Here is a 13,673-nt window from a genome sequence, read left to right as displayed (position 1 = left end):
ACTTTATTATTTACAAGTAGACAACAAAAATCAACAGAATGTACAGTGCAGATGAATTATCAACTGCACATGCTCCACTTCACATTGCAGCCAGGGGACACTGACAGCACTCCACCCTGGGGTTTTATACCCTAGAAAAGACTTGGCTTACTAAGCACAAGTGTCTTAGGACATTCTGTTCTAGGAGGTATGAGAACAGAGCCTTGGTTTATTCTTCCTTCTCTCAGGATGTTGCATTCTTTGTAGTCTGCCAGGGAGTTGCAAGCATGGGAGGAAGAGCTGGGTTACCCAAGACTATTCAAGGAACTGTCCTCTTGACCTCTCTCATTGCTCTCTCATTCCCCAATGCCTACTAATACTGAGCAGTATTCATGTACTTATTTGTCATTCTTATATTTTATTTGATAAAGTGTCTGTTCAAATATTTACCTCTTTTTCCTGAGGGTTTTTTTCTTTTTTTTTTTTTTACCTTATAGCTTATAGTTCATTCTGGATACAACCCCTTTATCTATGACATGTTTTGCAAATACCTTCTCCCAGTCTGTGGCTTATCTTGTCGTGCTCTTAAAAGCAGTCTCCTCTGGTCAAATCTGGAAGATGTGGGACCAGCAGTTAGCATAATGGCTATGTCACTGGACTCCCATGTAGTCGACCGCGGTTCATGTCCTGGACCCGGTGGCGTAAAACTCACGCCAGGCGTGTGTGCGTGCGTGCCCAAGATCCCGAGAGGAGAACAGAGGAGGAGGGATTGCAGCATGGCCATCCTCTCTGGGGGGTGATTTCTCGCTTTCTGTATCTCTGTCTTTCTCTGTCTGTCTGGCAAGTGCAAGAGCCCTATAGCAAACACCTCTCCAAAAAAAAAAAAAACCTGGAAGATGTAATGCTAAATGAAATAAACCAGACTATGAAAGACAAACACTATATGCCTAGCTCAATTTATCCTGAATGTCTGCATTCGATAGCAAAAATAGAAAGAGTTCAACACATAAAAATAAATAAAGTTAAATAAAAATAATTCTTCTTGTTTAAAAAAAAAGGGGGGGGGGGGGAAGGGGCCAGCAGGTAGCCTGGTGCTTAAGGGCGCTGGACTCCCATATGACCAACCGCAATCTGAGTCCTGGACCTGGTGGCTTGCTTTCTCGCTTTCTCCCTCTCTTTCTTTCTCTCTCTCTCTGGTCAAATTAAAATAAATAAATAAAATTAAATAAAAATAATTATTCTTCTTAAAAAAAAAAAAGACATAGAAGCAGAGGACAGCTGTAGATACCAGAGGCTATTCAGAGGGTGGGGAAGAGGGAGCATAGGAGGGGATCAGGAAAAAAGCATTTAACACATACAGGATTGCAGATAGATAGGACAAATGAGTAGCGGGATGGCATACTACAACTCAGTAGAAAAAAAGATACCACCAATCATATTCTGATATGTATGTACACACATATACATAGATGCACATACATATCAAATGTAGTGTTCTTTACTGAAAATATGAGTATGGGGGCTAGCAAGTGGTGTAGTGGTTGAGGGCGCTGGACTCCCAAATGGCCAACCATAGTTCAAGTCCTGGACCTGATGGCTTGCTTTCTTGTTTTGCTTCTCTCTCTGTGTTCCTCTCTGGTCAAATTGAAATAAATAAATAAATAAAGTTAAATAAAATAATTCTTAAAAAAGAAAATATGAGTATGTTATCCTCCTTGATTTGACTGTCACACACTGTGAGCTTGTTTTGAAAATTCACGTTGTGCCCTGTAAAGATGTATAACAATTAAATATAAATAAGAAATCATAAAATAAGTAAAAAGTATTCTCCTCAAAGAAGATAAAAGAGAGCAGACCACTGGTAGCCTGAGGATATGACCAAGACTGGCTGCACATGGACAGAAAGGATCTTTTCCAGGTGAAATCACTGTACTAAAATTGGGTTGTGGTAAAGGTTGCACAACTCTGAAGATTTACTATGAATTATTAAGTTTTACACCAAAGAAAATAAGTTTTATGGAATGTGGCAATGGAGAATTTACTTCTAAATTGAGTTCAGACATTTATGCAGTTGGTCTAGGATAAAACCCAGGCATCGGTAGTTTTTTGCTTTGTTTTGTTTCGGTTTTGGCATCAGTAGTTTTAAACTAAGAGTCACTGTGCCAGATAATCATCTCTTTCAGATCAAATGCTTTCAGGATGTAAATTACATTCTATAAACACAATACTAAAAAAAGAAAAAATAATATAATACATGTACACTTAGAGAAAAATCTAGGAAGATACATACCTACATGTCAAGAATTGTTATCTCCCAGTGAGTAGGGCTTCAGGGAAACTTTCCTTTTTCACACATTTGTATTGTTTACTTATTTTAGTTTGCTATAAGGTGCATTTGCTCATGGAGAAAGACAGAGGGGGAGAGACAGAGAGTAAAAGTGAGAAAGTACCTCCAGGGGGAATGGACACATCATAATTCCTTATCCATTCTTCTCTTAGGATTTTTGGCATACACACACATTCCCAGTGTGATTTTCAAGCCTCTGGGTCAAGGACTTGAACCATGTGAAATCCATCCACCTTAACCTCCACACCATCTGCTGGCCCCATGTCTAATGTTTTTTAAATAATAGAATGCAAAGGGTCTTTAAAAAGTTTGTGGAAGGGGTCAGCAAGGTGGTGTAGTGGTTAAAGCGCTAGACTCTCACATGGACAATCAAGCTTCGAGGTCGGGACCTAATAACTTGAAACTCACACTGGGCACATGTGCGTGCATGCCCAAAACTCCAAGAAGAGAATGGAGAAGGAATTGCAACCTGGCCATCGCCCCTGAGAGGTGATTTCTCACTTTCTCTCTCTCTCTCTGTCTCTCCAACGAGAACATGTGCCCTATAGCAAAAATCTCTTAAGGGGGGAGGGAATGTGTATTATAAAAAATTTAATAGATTTCAAAAATTATTTGCATGAAAATAAACTTGTACTTGGGACCAGCAGTTGGTGTAATGGCTATGTCACTGGACTCCCATGTAGTTTACAGTAGTTCGCATCCCGGACCTGGTGGCTTAAAGTCACGCCAGGGACATGTGCGTGCGTGCCCAAGATCCCAAGAGGAGAATGGAGGAGAAGGGATTGCAGTGCACTCACCAGAGAGACAGAGAGAGGAAAATAAGAACTCACCCCCGAGGGGTGATTTCTCACTTTCTGTCTCTCTGTCTCTCTCTTTCTGGTGAGCGCATGTGCCCTATAGCAAAAACCTCTCCAAATAACAACAAGAAGAAAATAATAAAGTACAAGTTTATTTATTTATTAGAGAGGTTTTTGCTATAGGGCGCGTGTGTTCGCCAGAAAGACAGAAAGACAGAGAGACAGAGAGACAGAAAGCGAGAAATCACCCCACGGGGGGGATGGCTACACAGCAATCCCTTCTCCTCCATTCTTTTCTCAGGATCTTGGGCATGCACACACATGTGCCCAATGTGAGTTTAAACCACCAGGTCTGGGACTTGAATCACGGTCGACTACATGGGAATCAGCGACATAGCTATTACGCCAACTGCTAGTCCCAATAAGCTTTACTGTATATTCACTCTCCTATAAACTCTTTTGAAGTCTCATTATGTATTACAAAGAGAAATTTTCTCCTCTTTCTTTTTTTTTTTTTTTTTTAGTTTTACTACAGGGAATGTGCACTCACCAGAGAGACGGAGAGAGGAAAATGAGAACTCACCTCACGAGGGATGGCCACGCAGCAATTCCTTCTCCATTCTCCTCTTAGGGTTTTGGGTACACATACAGACACTCCTGGCATGTTTCCAAGCCACCAGGTCTGGGACTTAGACATCAAGGAATTCAGACATCTTAATCTCCATGCCACCTGCTGGCCTGAAATTTACTCTTCCAAAAACTCCATTTAAAAGGTTTTAGCAGCTTTTAAAGTCCAGTGAAAAAGACCTCTTCTGGAATGACGTGTTTGGAAATTAAGATTAAAGTCAGTCCAACACATAGGAACTCAAAGAGATTAACTGTGATTTAGGAAGTAAATACACACACACACATATATATATATGTATATGTATACATATATATATACACACATATATATGTGTGTATATATATGTATATAACATATATATGTGTGTATATATATATGTATATATACATATATATATGTATACACACACACACACCTCTCCTTTCTGCCACCACAATAAGAGTGATACCTGCTATCTGAGCAAATCCTACAGTATTTATGGTTTTGGTTTGAATGTGTGTCCCATCCAAAATTTATGTTGAAACTTAAACCCCATTGTGGCAGTATTAAGAAGTGAGGCATTAGGGAGAATGCTCATATCACAAAGGCTCCACCATCATGAATTAATTAATGCCCTATAAAAGAGTTTGTGGGGCCTGCAAGTATGGTAATTAAGGCACTGGACTCCCACATGGCCAAACACAGTTTGAGATCCTCAGACCTGGTAGCTTGGAAATCACACCAGCCACATGTGCATGCATGCCCAAAATCCCAGAGGAAAATGGAGGAGAAGATATTGCAGCATGGCCATCCCCCCAGAGGGTGATTTCTCACTTTCCCTCTCTCTGTCTCTGGCAAGCACACTGAACTTTATAAAAAAAAAAAAAAAAAAAAAGCCTCTTTAGAGTTCACCTCTCTTTTGCCCTTGCATCCCTTCCACTGAGGATATAGCCTCCCCCTCCTCCTTGAATGATGCAGCAACAAGTTACCACCTTGGAAGTAGAGAGCAGCACTCACCAGATATCCATCCTACCTATGCCTAATGTTGAACTTCTCAGTCTCTAGAACTATGAGAAATACATTTTTGCTTTTTATAAATTACCAAGTCTATGGTATTTTGTTATAGCAGCATGAACACTAATACATTTGTAAAAGAAAATTAATATATTCCATTTTCAGGAGAAAAATGTAGATCATTTTCACAATCGGCATATAAGATTGAATAGGAAAATATTGCCTGAATTATTTAAAATAAACTTGCACAGTAGCTTATGACTTATATAACTGAACTTTTTAAAAGATGAATTTTACTGTGACACAAAGAGGGAGAAGATCAATAAGTGGTGGCATCTAGTGAAAATCGGTTGAGACTGGCACCTTACCCCAACTTCTCCAGAGAGCTCACTATGAAATCTCCCAGCCCCTCCATCCTAGATTTTTTAAAGCATCAACTATTCAAAAAGTATTATAAAATATATGAAAAACAGTATGACAACTCCTAAAACAATGAAACCAATACTTCATCCAGCAATCCCACTTTTGGGGTATACAGACAAAGGAAATGGAAGTAGGGTCTCAAAGAGATTTTTCACACCTATGGTTATAGCAGCATTATTCACATTAGCCAAATAGTAGAAGTGACCCCAGTATCCAGACAGGTGAAAAAATAAACTAAATATGGCTTATCCATACAGTGGAATATTATTCAGCCTCAGAAAGGAAAGAAATTCTGACACATGCTATGACATGGATGAACTTTGAGGACATTGTGCTCAATAATCTAATAACCCAGTCACCAAAAGTCAAATACTTATGTGATGTATCTAAAATAGCCAATCTCTTAAAAACAGAAAATAGAGGGGTCAATAGATGGTGTAATAATTATGTCACTGGACTCCCACGTAGTCGACCGCAGTTCGAGTCCTGGACCTGGAGGTTTAAAGCTCATGCCAGGTGTGTGTGTATGGGTGCCCAGAATCCTGAGAGGAGAATGGAGGAGAAGGGATTGTGGAGTGGCCATCCCCTCTGGAGGATGATTTCCTGCTTTCTGTCTGTCTGTCCAGTGAGTGCACACGCCCTATAGCAAAAACTTCTCAACCCCCTGCCCCAGAAGATAGAATAGTAATTACCAGGGTCAGCAGATGGTTTGATGGTTAAGGTGCTGGGCTCCCACATGGCCAACTACAGTTCAAGTCCCAGACCTGGTGGCTTGCTTTCTCACTTTCCTTCTCTCCCTGTCTCTCTGATGAGCATACATGCCCCATAGAAAATTTTTAAATAATAATAATAAATTAGTCTTCCTATCCACCAGTCCCACCCAGGTAGCTGTCTGTGACCTGCCAGGGTGCACGGAATGGAAAGCCGGAAGGGGCTAGATTAGTTCAGTTTGCCATGGGGCTGTTTGGAAAAACCCAGGAGAAATCACCCAAAGAACTGGTCAATGAATGGTCATTGAAGATAAGAAAGGAAATGAGAGTCGTTGACAGGCAAATAAGAAATATCCAAATGGAAAAAGAAAAAGTGAAACAATCTGAAAGATGCTGCCAAGAAGGGTCAGAAGTATGTCTGTGTAGTTCTGGCCAAAGAGATGATCAGGTCAAGAAAGGCTGTGAGCTCTACTCATCCAAAGCACAAATGAACTCAGTGCTCATGAGGATGAAGAACCAGCTTTCTGTCCTGTAAGTGGCTGGCTCCCAGAAGAAGAGCACAGAAGTGATGAAGGCCATGCAGAATTTTGTGAAGATCCCAGAAATCCAGGCCACCAAGCAGGAGCTGTCCAAAGAGATCATGATGGCTGGGATCATAGAAGAGATGTTAGAGGGCATTTTGGAAAGCATGGACAACCAGGAATAAATGGAGGAAGAGGCAGAAATGGAAATCGACAAAATACTGTTCACAGTTTTAGCAGGAGCCTTGGGCAAAGCACCTAGTAAAGTTACCAATGCCCTTCTAGAACCTGAGCCTTCAAGGGCTATGGCTGCCTGAGAGGATGTGGAACAGGAAGAGCCCCTGGAGGTCATGCAGTCCTGACTGGTCACACTCTGTAGCTGGGGACTGCCCAGCTGGGCCTGGGGCTCTCTACATGCTCCATCTGCTGGAGGTACCCACACTCCTCTGAGGAGCTGCCACCTTAATATCACTAGCATTACTCCTCTGTCACAAAGGATTGGATTTTGGAATAGATTCTCTGCTAATAGCTCTTCATGCTCTGATGAGGCCTTGGGATCTCAAAGGGATTATTCTTATAAAGGTGGTGTAATTAAATGCACCATTTTCATTTAGTTATAGAAATAGAAGTATCTTGGGAACCAGCAGTTAGCATAATGGCTATGTCGCTGGACTCCCACGTAGTCGACCGCGGTTCGCGTCCCGGACCCAGTGGCTTAAAACTCATGCCGGGCGTGTGTGCATGCATGCCCAAGATCCTAAGAGGAGAATGGAGGAGAAGGGATTGCGGCGTGACCATCCCCCCTGGGGGGTGATTTCTCGCTTTCTGTCTCTATGTCTCTCTCTGTCTGTCTGGCGAGCGCACGTGCCCTATAGCAAAAACCTCTCCAAAAAAAAAAAAAGAAATAGAAGTATCTTACTGGGGGAAGGGCAAAGAAATCCATTTCCTCATGAAGCACTCCTAAGAATGGAGTTGATTGCCTGAATGCTAAGGACTTGACATTTTTCTTTTTGGTCTGTAAAACACTATATAAATGGATTTTAATAAATTTCTGCTTTAAAATTAACTAAGTAAAATAAATAATTCTGTTAAAAAAAAAACTTTAAAAAATAGTAATTATTGGGGCCAGCGGGTGGCATGGTGGTTAGGGGGTGCTAGACTCCCATGTGCCTGTCCACAGTTCCAGTCCCAGACCTGGCAGCTTGCTTTCTCACTTTACCTCTCTCTTTTCCTCTCTCTGTCCCTCTCTGGTCAAATTAAAAATAAGTAAATAAATAAAGCTAAATAAAATAATTCCTTAAAAAATAGTAATTATCGGGACCAGCAGTTGACGTAATGGCTATGTTGCTGGACTCCCATGTAGTCTACCGCAGTCCCGGACCTGGTGGCCTAAATTCATGCCGGGTACGTGTGCCTGCGTGCCCAAGATCCTGAGAAGAGAATGGAGGAGAAGGGATTGCAGCGTGGCTGTCCTCCCGAGGGGGTGATTTCTTGCCTTCTGTTTCTCTGTCTCTCTCTTTCTTTCTGATGAGCGCACATGCTCTATAGCAAAAACTTTTCAAAAAAAAAAAGACAATAAAAATAGTAATTATCAGGGACAGAGGACAGAAAAATGAGAAGCTGCTTAATGGGTACAAGTTTCAGTTTTGCAAGATGAAAATGTTGGGCCAGCAGCAGTGTGATGGTGAAGGCAGTTGGATTCCACATGGTCAACTGCACAGTTCTAGTCTCAGACTTGGCAGCTTGAAAACATGCTGGGTGCAAGTGTATGCATGCCCAAAATCTCAAGAGGAGAATGAAAGAAAAGGGACTGTGATGTGGTCATCCTTCCCAGGGGTGATTTTTTTCTCTCTCCAGCAAGTGCATACATCCTATAGCAAAAACAAAAAAAACAAACAAACAAAAAAATGAAAATGTTCTGGAGCTATGTTTTGCAACATTATACATATACTCCACACTACTGAACTGCATACTTAAAAATGGTACAGATGAGAGCAGCTATTGAATACAGAGAGGCTTGATCTAATGCATAGGCTGAGCATACAAGGATTAACAAAGGATTACATACTTCATTCTTTTCATCTCATTCTCATGGAAAAACACACCAAACTGATTAATAGGTCTGTGTTAGAAAATAAAAAATAAAAAGCAAGGAGGGAAAAATGCAATCTTCTGATCTCCTTGCCTCCCCAACAGCCATGGGCTCACTAGTGATACAGACATGAGGCAATTCTCTGCTTTTCTCTTAGAAAATGAAAGAGAGCACTGGAATGTTCCACATTAAGTTTCGCCAATAATCAGAAAGTATTCAAAGAAAACACGTAAGTAAAATAATCTGCAGGTTGGGGCCGGCAAGTGGTGTGGTGGATGGGGGCGTTGGATTCCCACATGGCCAACCACGGTTCGAGTCTCAGACCTGGTGGCTTGCTTTCTCACTTTCCCTCTTTCACTCTCTCTCTCTATGTCTTTCTGATCAAATTAAAATAAATAAGTAAATAAAAATGAATGAATAAATAAAATAAAATATATAATTCTTAAAAAAAGTATTTAAAAAAATAATCTGCAGGTCTAAGATCTTTCATCCCACTTAGAACTATTTTTTTAAGTTAAATGTATTTTCTTTTTTTAAACTATTATTTATTTAATTCCATTTGTTATTACTTGTTATTATTTAATTTTTTAATCTGATCAGTGAGAGAAAGGGAAAGTGAGAAAGCAAGCCACCAGGTCCGGGACTTGAACCACCATCAGCCATGTGGGAGTCCAGCACCTTTAACCTCCATATCACCTGCTGGACCCCCAATTAGAACTATTAATGGAAAGAATATCTTTGTTTTTTTTTTATGTTGGGGGAGAGGCAAGTAGAGGACATGCTGCAATTAGTTCATTGAAAACTCAGTTGCTCTCAGGGCGGTCACACACAGACTGCTTTCTGCTTTTTTTCCTGCTGCCTATTAAGATCTCCTGAAGAGAGCTGCGACAATGCCCAAAAGAAAGGCTGTAGGTCAAGAAGATATGAGGCAGGAGCCAAAAAGAAGATCAGTCAGAGTATCTGCTATGCCTGCACCCATTACCCCAGAGTTGAAACCAAAAAGAGCGTCAACTCAAAGGAAAGTAAAGACAATAAATGAGATGATGGAAAAAACAACAACAACAACACAGAAATAAGTGCCAAAGCAATTGCTGAAACCAAGGAAGTTGTTAAAGAAGAATACAAAAACAAAAATGCTCAAAATGGAGAAGCCAAAATTACAGAGGCATTGGCTCCTGAAAAAGAAATTAAGATAAAAGAAGAAAAAATTGAAGATGTCAAAGAGGAAGGAGATAAGAAAGAATCAGTGGCAGCAGCAGAAGACATAAAAGAAGATCTGAAAGATGATGTAGAGCAAAACAAAGAGGAGAAAGGCAAAGGTGGAAAAGAGGCCAGAGATAGAAAAGGGAAAGAATAAAGTGGAAATGAAGACAAAGATGGAGAGAAGAAAGAAGATGGAAAAGAGGAAGGAGATATGAAAAGAGTGAAGGCAGAAAAGGGAAAGATTTTGAAAAAGGAGAAGACAGAAAAGAGATGGGAGTGGAAAAGAGAAGATGAAAAGGAGCAGGAAGACAGAAAAGATAAAAGAGATGGAAAAGAAGAAGATGGAAAAGTGAAAGGAGATGAAAAGGAGGAGAAAGATGGAAAAGGCAAAGGTGAAAAGAGAATGATGGAAAGGAAGGTGAAGATGGAAATGAGGAAAAGGATGGAAAAGAAAGAAAAAGAAAATGAGGAAGAAGATAGAAAAGAGAAAGAAGATGGAAACAAGGTTTCTAACATGAAACCTTTATCTATAAATTTTGCGATTATACTGATGGCATACATAGAAAAAAATGTGCTTTCTTCTGTCAGTGAATTTTATTTTGTCTAAGTTATATACTGAATCTTTGAATTTTAATTCTACTCCTATATGTGTGATAATTTCACAAAGAAAAAGAGTTTCATGTAATATTCTTTTATTTTGGAGTTTTTTTTGTTTGTTTGTTTGTTTGTTTTTCCAGCTATAGGGCATGTGCATTCGCCAGAAAGACAGAGAGAGAGAGACAGAAAGCGAGAAATCATCCCCCAGGGGGGACAGCCACGCTGCAATCCCTTCTCCTTTCTCCTCTCGGGATCTTGGGCATGCATGCACATGCACCCAGCATGAGTTTAAGCCACCAGGTCCGGGACTCTAACCGCAGTCGACTACATGGGAGTCCAGCAACATAGCCATTAGGCTAACTGCTGGTCCCTCATGTAATATTCTTGTGGTTCTCTATTTGCTTTTATAAAGAAGGCAAACTATTTTCATGTAATGTTATGAGTTAGAATTATCTTTCCCAAATACAGGTTTATTATTAGATTATAAAAAAATAAAGTTGTAATCCCATTTTTAAAAGAAATGCAGCTGCTTCCACCTCCAGACCCCTGGCCTAAGGGACACTGAGGCAGGGCTTCCTGCCCCAGCTCTAGCCCCAGCACCCCCAGGCCCAGAGACCCTCTATCTCTATGAACCAGGTAGGCTTTTTTTTTTCCTTCTCTTCTTTCATTTGTTAATTTCACACTTCTCCTTACTACACAAGACCACCCTGAGCTCTACAGCAGACCCCACTGCTACCGTGTGGGGAGCAACTTTTTCTTTAGTCTCCTTCTTAATTTCTTTCCTCTTATTTGGTCCTCTCTTTCTCTTCCTCCACTCTCCCAGACAGGCTAGACAGGTCTAGAATTACAGTTCTGAAATATCCTAGTATTATAAGACTCCCTGGAGTCCTCTCTTTTACTGAACCACCTGTGAAAAAGGAGATACTGCTCTTCAGACACCTGAACAGAATACTCCTCCTCAGACCACATTGCTAAACACAACAGAAGAGAGACTTCGGTACTCATCAGTCCACAGCAAAAGGGAAACACACTTGCTCCTAGCTGAAGAAACAGTCTCCTAAAAGGTATTCCAAAGTGAATACATCTCCCAATGGCTAGAAGTAGAAGAGCCTCAGGTCTGAATAAATCAGGAAATATGTCTCCATCAAAAGAACATAGTGACTCCCTTCCATTTCTCGAAAAAAATGGAGGAAGTTATCAAAATGTCAGAGAAAGAATTCAGAACATTCATGGTGACCAAATTCTATGAGTTGGAACAGAAAAGAGACAACAAACTGCAGGAGATTAGGAAGTCCTTCCACAATATGAAAGGAGAAATGGACACTCTAAGAAAGAATCAGATGGAACTGTTAGAGATGAAGTCTATAATACAGGAAACCAAAAACTCTCTCAAAAGTATTAAAAGTTGGGACCAGCAGTTGGTGTAAGGGCTGTATCACTGAACTCCCATGTAGTCAACTGTGGTTCTAGTCCCGGACCCGGTGGCTTAAACTCATGCTGGGCACATGTGCATGCATGCCCCAGGTCCTGAGAGGAGAAAGGAGGAGAAGGGATTGCAGCGTGGGCATCCCCCCAGGGGGTGATTTTTGCCCTATAGCGAAAACCTCTTAAAAAAAAAAAAAAAGAGAGAGAAGAAAACTTTTTTTTTAAACCTCTCCAGAAAAACAGAAAAAAAAAAAAAAAAGAAAAGAAAAAGTATTAAAAGTTGATTAGACCATACTGAAGACTGAATCTCTGATGTAGAAGATAAAACCTCTGACCTAGAGAAAACCACCAAAAAGATAGAAAAAGTAACAACAACAACAAAAATGAGAGTAATATACGAGAAATACTAGATTCCATTAGATGCCCTAACATCCGAATAACTGGTATCCCAGAAGGTGAAGAAATTAATAAGGGCATGGGAAATCTATTCCATAAAATCCTGGAAGAAAATTTCCCAAGTCTAGAGAGGCACTCAAACATCCAGACCCAAGAAATACAAAGGACCCCAAATGGAATCAACCCAAGAAGATCTTCCCCAAGGCACATCTTAGCCAGACTGGCAAAGACCACAGATAAAGATAAGATACTAAAACTGGCAAGAGAGAAATGACAAGTGACTTACAAAGGTCATTCCATCAGGCTAACACTGAACTTCTCAATGGAATCAATGCAAGTAAGGAAAGAATGGGAAGACGTACTGAAAGTGTTAAGAGAGAAACAATTTCAACCAAGATTATTATATCCTGCAAGATTATCCTTCATATGGGAAAAGAAAAGATTAGAATCTTCTCAAACAAAACCTGAAAGAAGTTGCCAACACAAGACCAGCTCTTCAAGAAACCCTGAAGAAAGTACTGTTTCATGAAAACTAAAGAATGAACAGCCAGAAACAAAGGAATAAAAGGCAACCAAGACAATGGCCAACTTACACATTGGGACAGATCCGGTAACATCATAACAACACTGAATGTTAATGGATTAAATTCTCTAATCAAGAGAGACAGACTGGCTGAATAGATTGAAAAAAAAAATCAGAAACCCTCTATCTGTTGCCTATAGGAAACCCACCTCGTGGATAAAAACATACGTAGACTAAAAAGGGAAGAGTTGGAAAAAGGTTTTCCATGCAAATGAGAACCAAAAAAGAGCTGGAGTCGAGATACTAACTTCTGACAAAATAACCTTGAAAACAAAAACTGTTCAAAGAGACAAAGAAGGGCACTATATTGTAGTAAAAGGGTCAATTGATCAAGAAGATAAAACGCTTATAAATATCTATGCACCTAACACAGCAGCACAGAATGGAGGAGAAGGGATTGTGGCGTGACCATTTCCCCTGGGGGGTGATTTTTTGCTTTCTGTCTCTATGTCTCTCTCTGTCTGGCAATGGCATGCGCCCTATAGTGAAAACCTCTCAAAAAAAAAAAAATTACTTCATTAGGAACCAGCCGGATGGCGTAATGGTTACATCGCTAGACTTGCCTGCTGTTTGAGTCCCAGTGTGAAGGGGAAGACTGTTGGATCTAAAAGGGGAGGTAGACTGCAACACACTAATTGGTGGAGACCTCAACACACCACTATCCCCTCTGGACAGATCATTTAGATAAAAAATAGATAAAAGATCTAAATGATACCATAACTCAAATGGACTTAACAGACATTTATAGAACTTTCCATGCAAAAACCACTAGATACAATTTTTTCTTACCCCCACATGGAACCTTTCTGAAGCTTGATCACATCATAGGGAAGAAAGCAAGCGTCTATGGATTCAAAGGCATAGAAACTATATCCAGCATCTTTTCCGACCATGATGGAAATAAACTTGAGTTTAATTTCAAGAGAAATCCTCAAAAATATTCAAATACATGGAAACTAAATAACCTACTCCTGAATGA

At 40.2% G+C, this 13,673-nt stretch overlaps 2 pseudogenes; both read left to right on the top strand.

The window, feature by feature from the left end:
• Positions 1–6,121: 6,121 nt before the first annotated feature.
• LOC102479533 (charged multivesicular body protein 3 pseudogene) lies at positions 6,122–7,012 on the top strand (annotated as a pseudogene).
• Positions 7,013–9,380: 2,368 nt separating this feature from the next.
• The window catches only part of LOC106734651 (high mobility group nucleosome-binding domain-containing protein 5 pseudogene), a 5,425-nt pseudogene continuing 1,132 nt past the window's right edge, over positions 9,381–13,673 (top strand).

Source organism: Tupaia chinensis, unplaced genomic scaffold, assembly GCF_000334495.1.
Source record: "Tupaia chinensis unplaced genomic scaffold, TupChi_1.0 Scaffold000175_1, whole genome shotgun sequence".
Taxonomy (NCBI): domain Eukaryota; kingdom Metazoa; phylum Chordata; class Mammalia; order Scandentia; family Tupaiidae; genus Tupaia; species Tupaia belangeri.
This window is presented reverse-complemented; position numbering and strand designations above follow the sequence as displayed.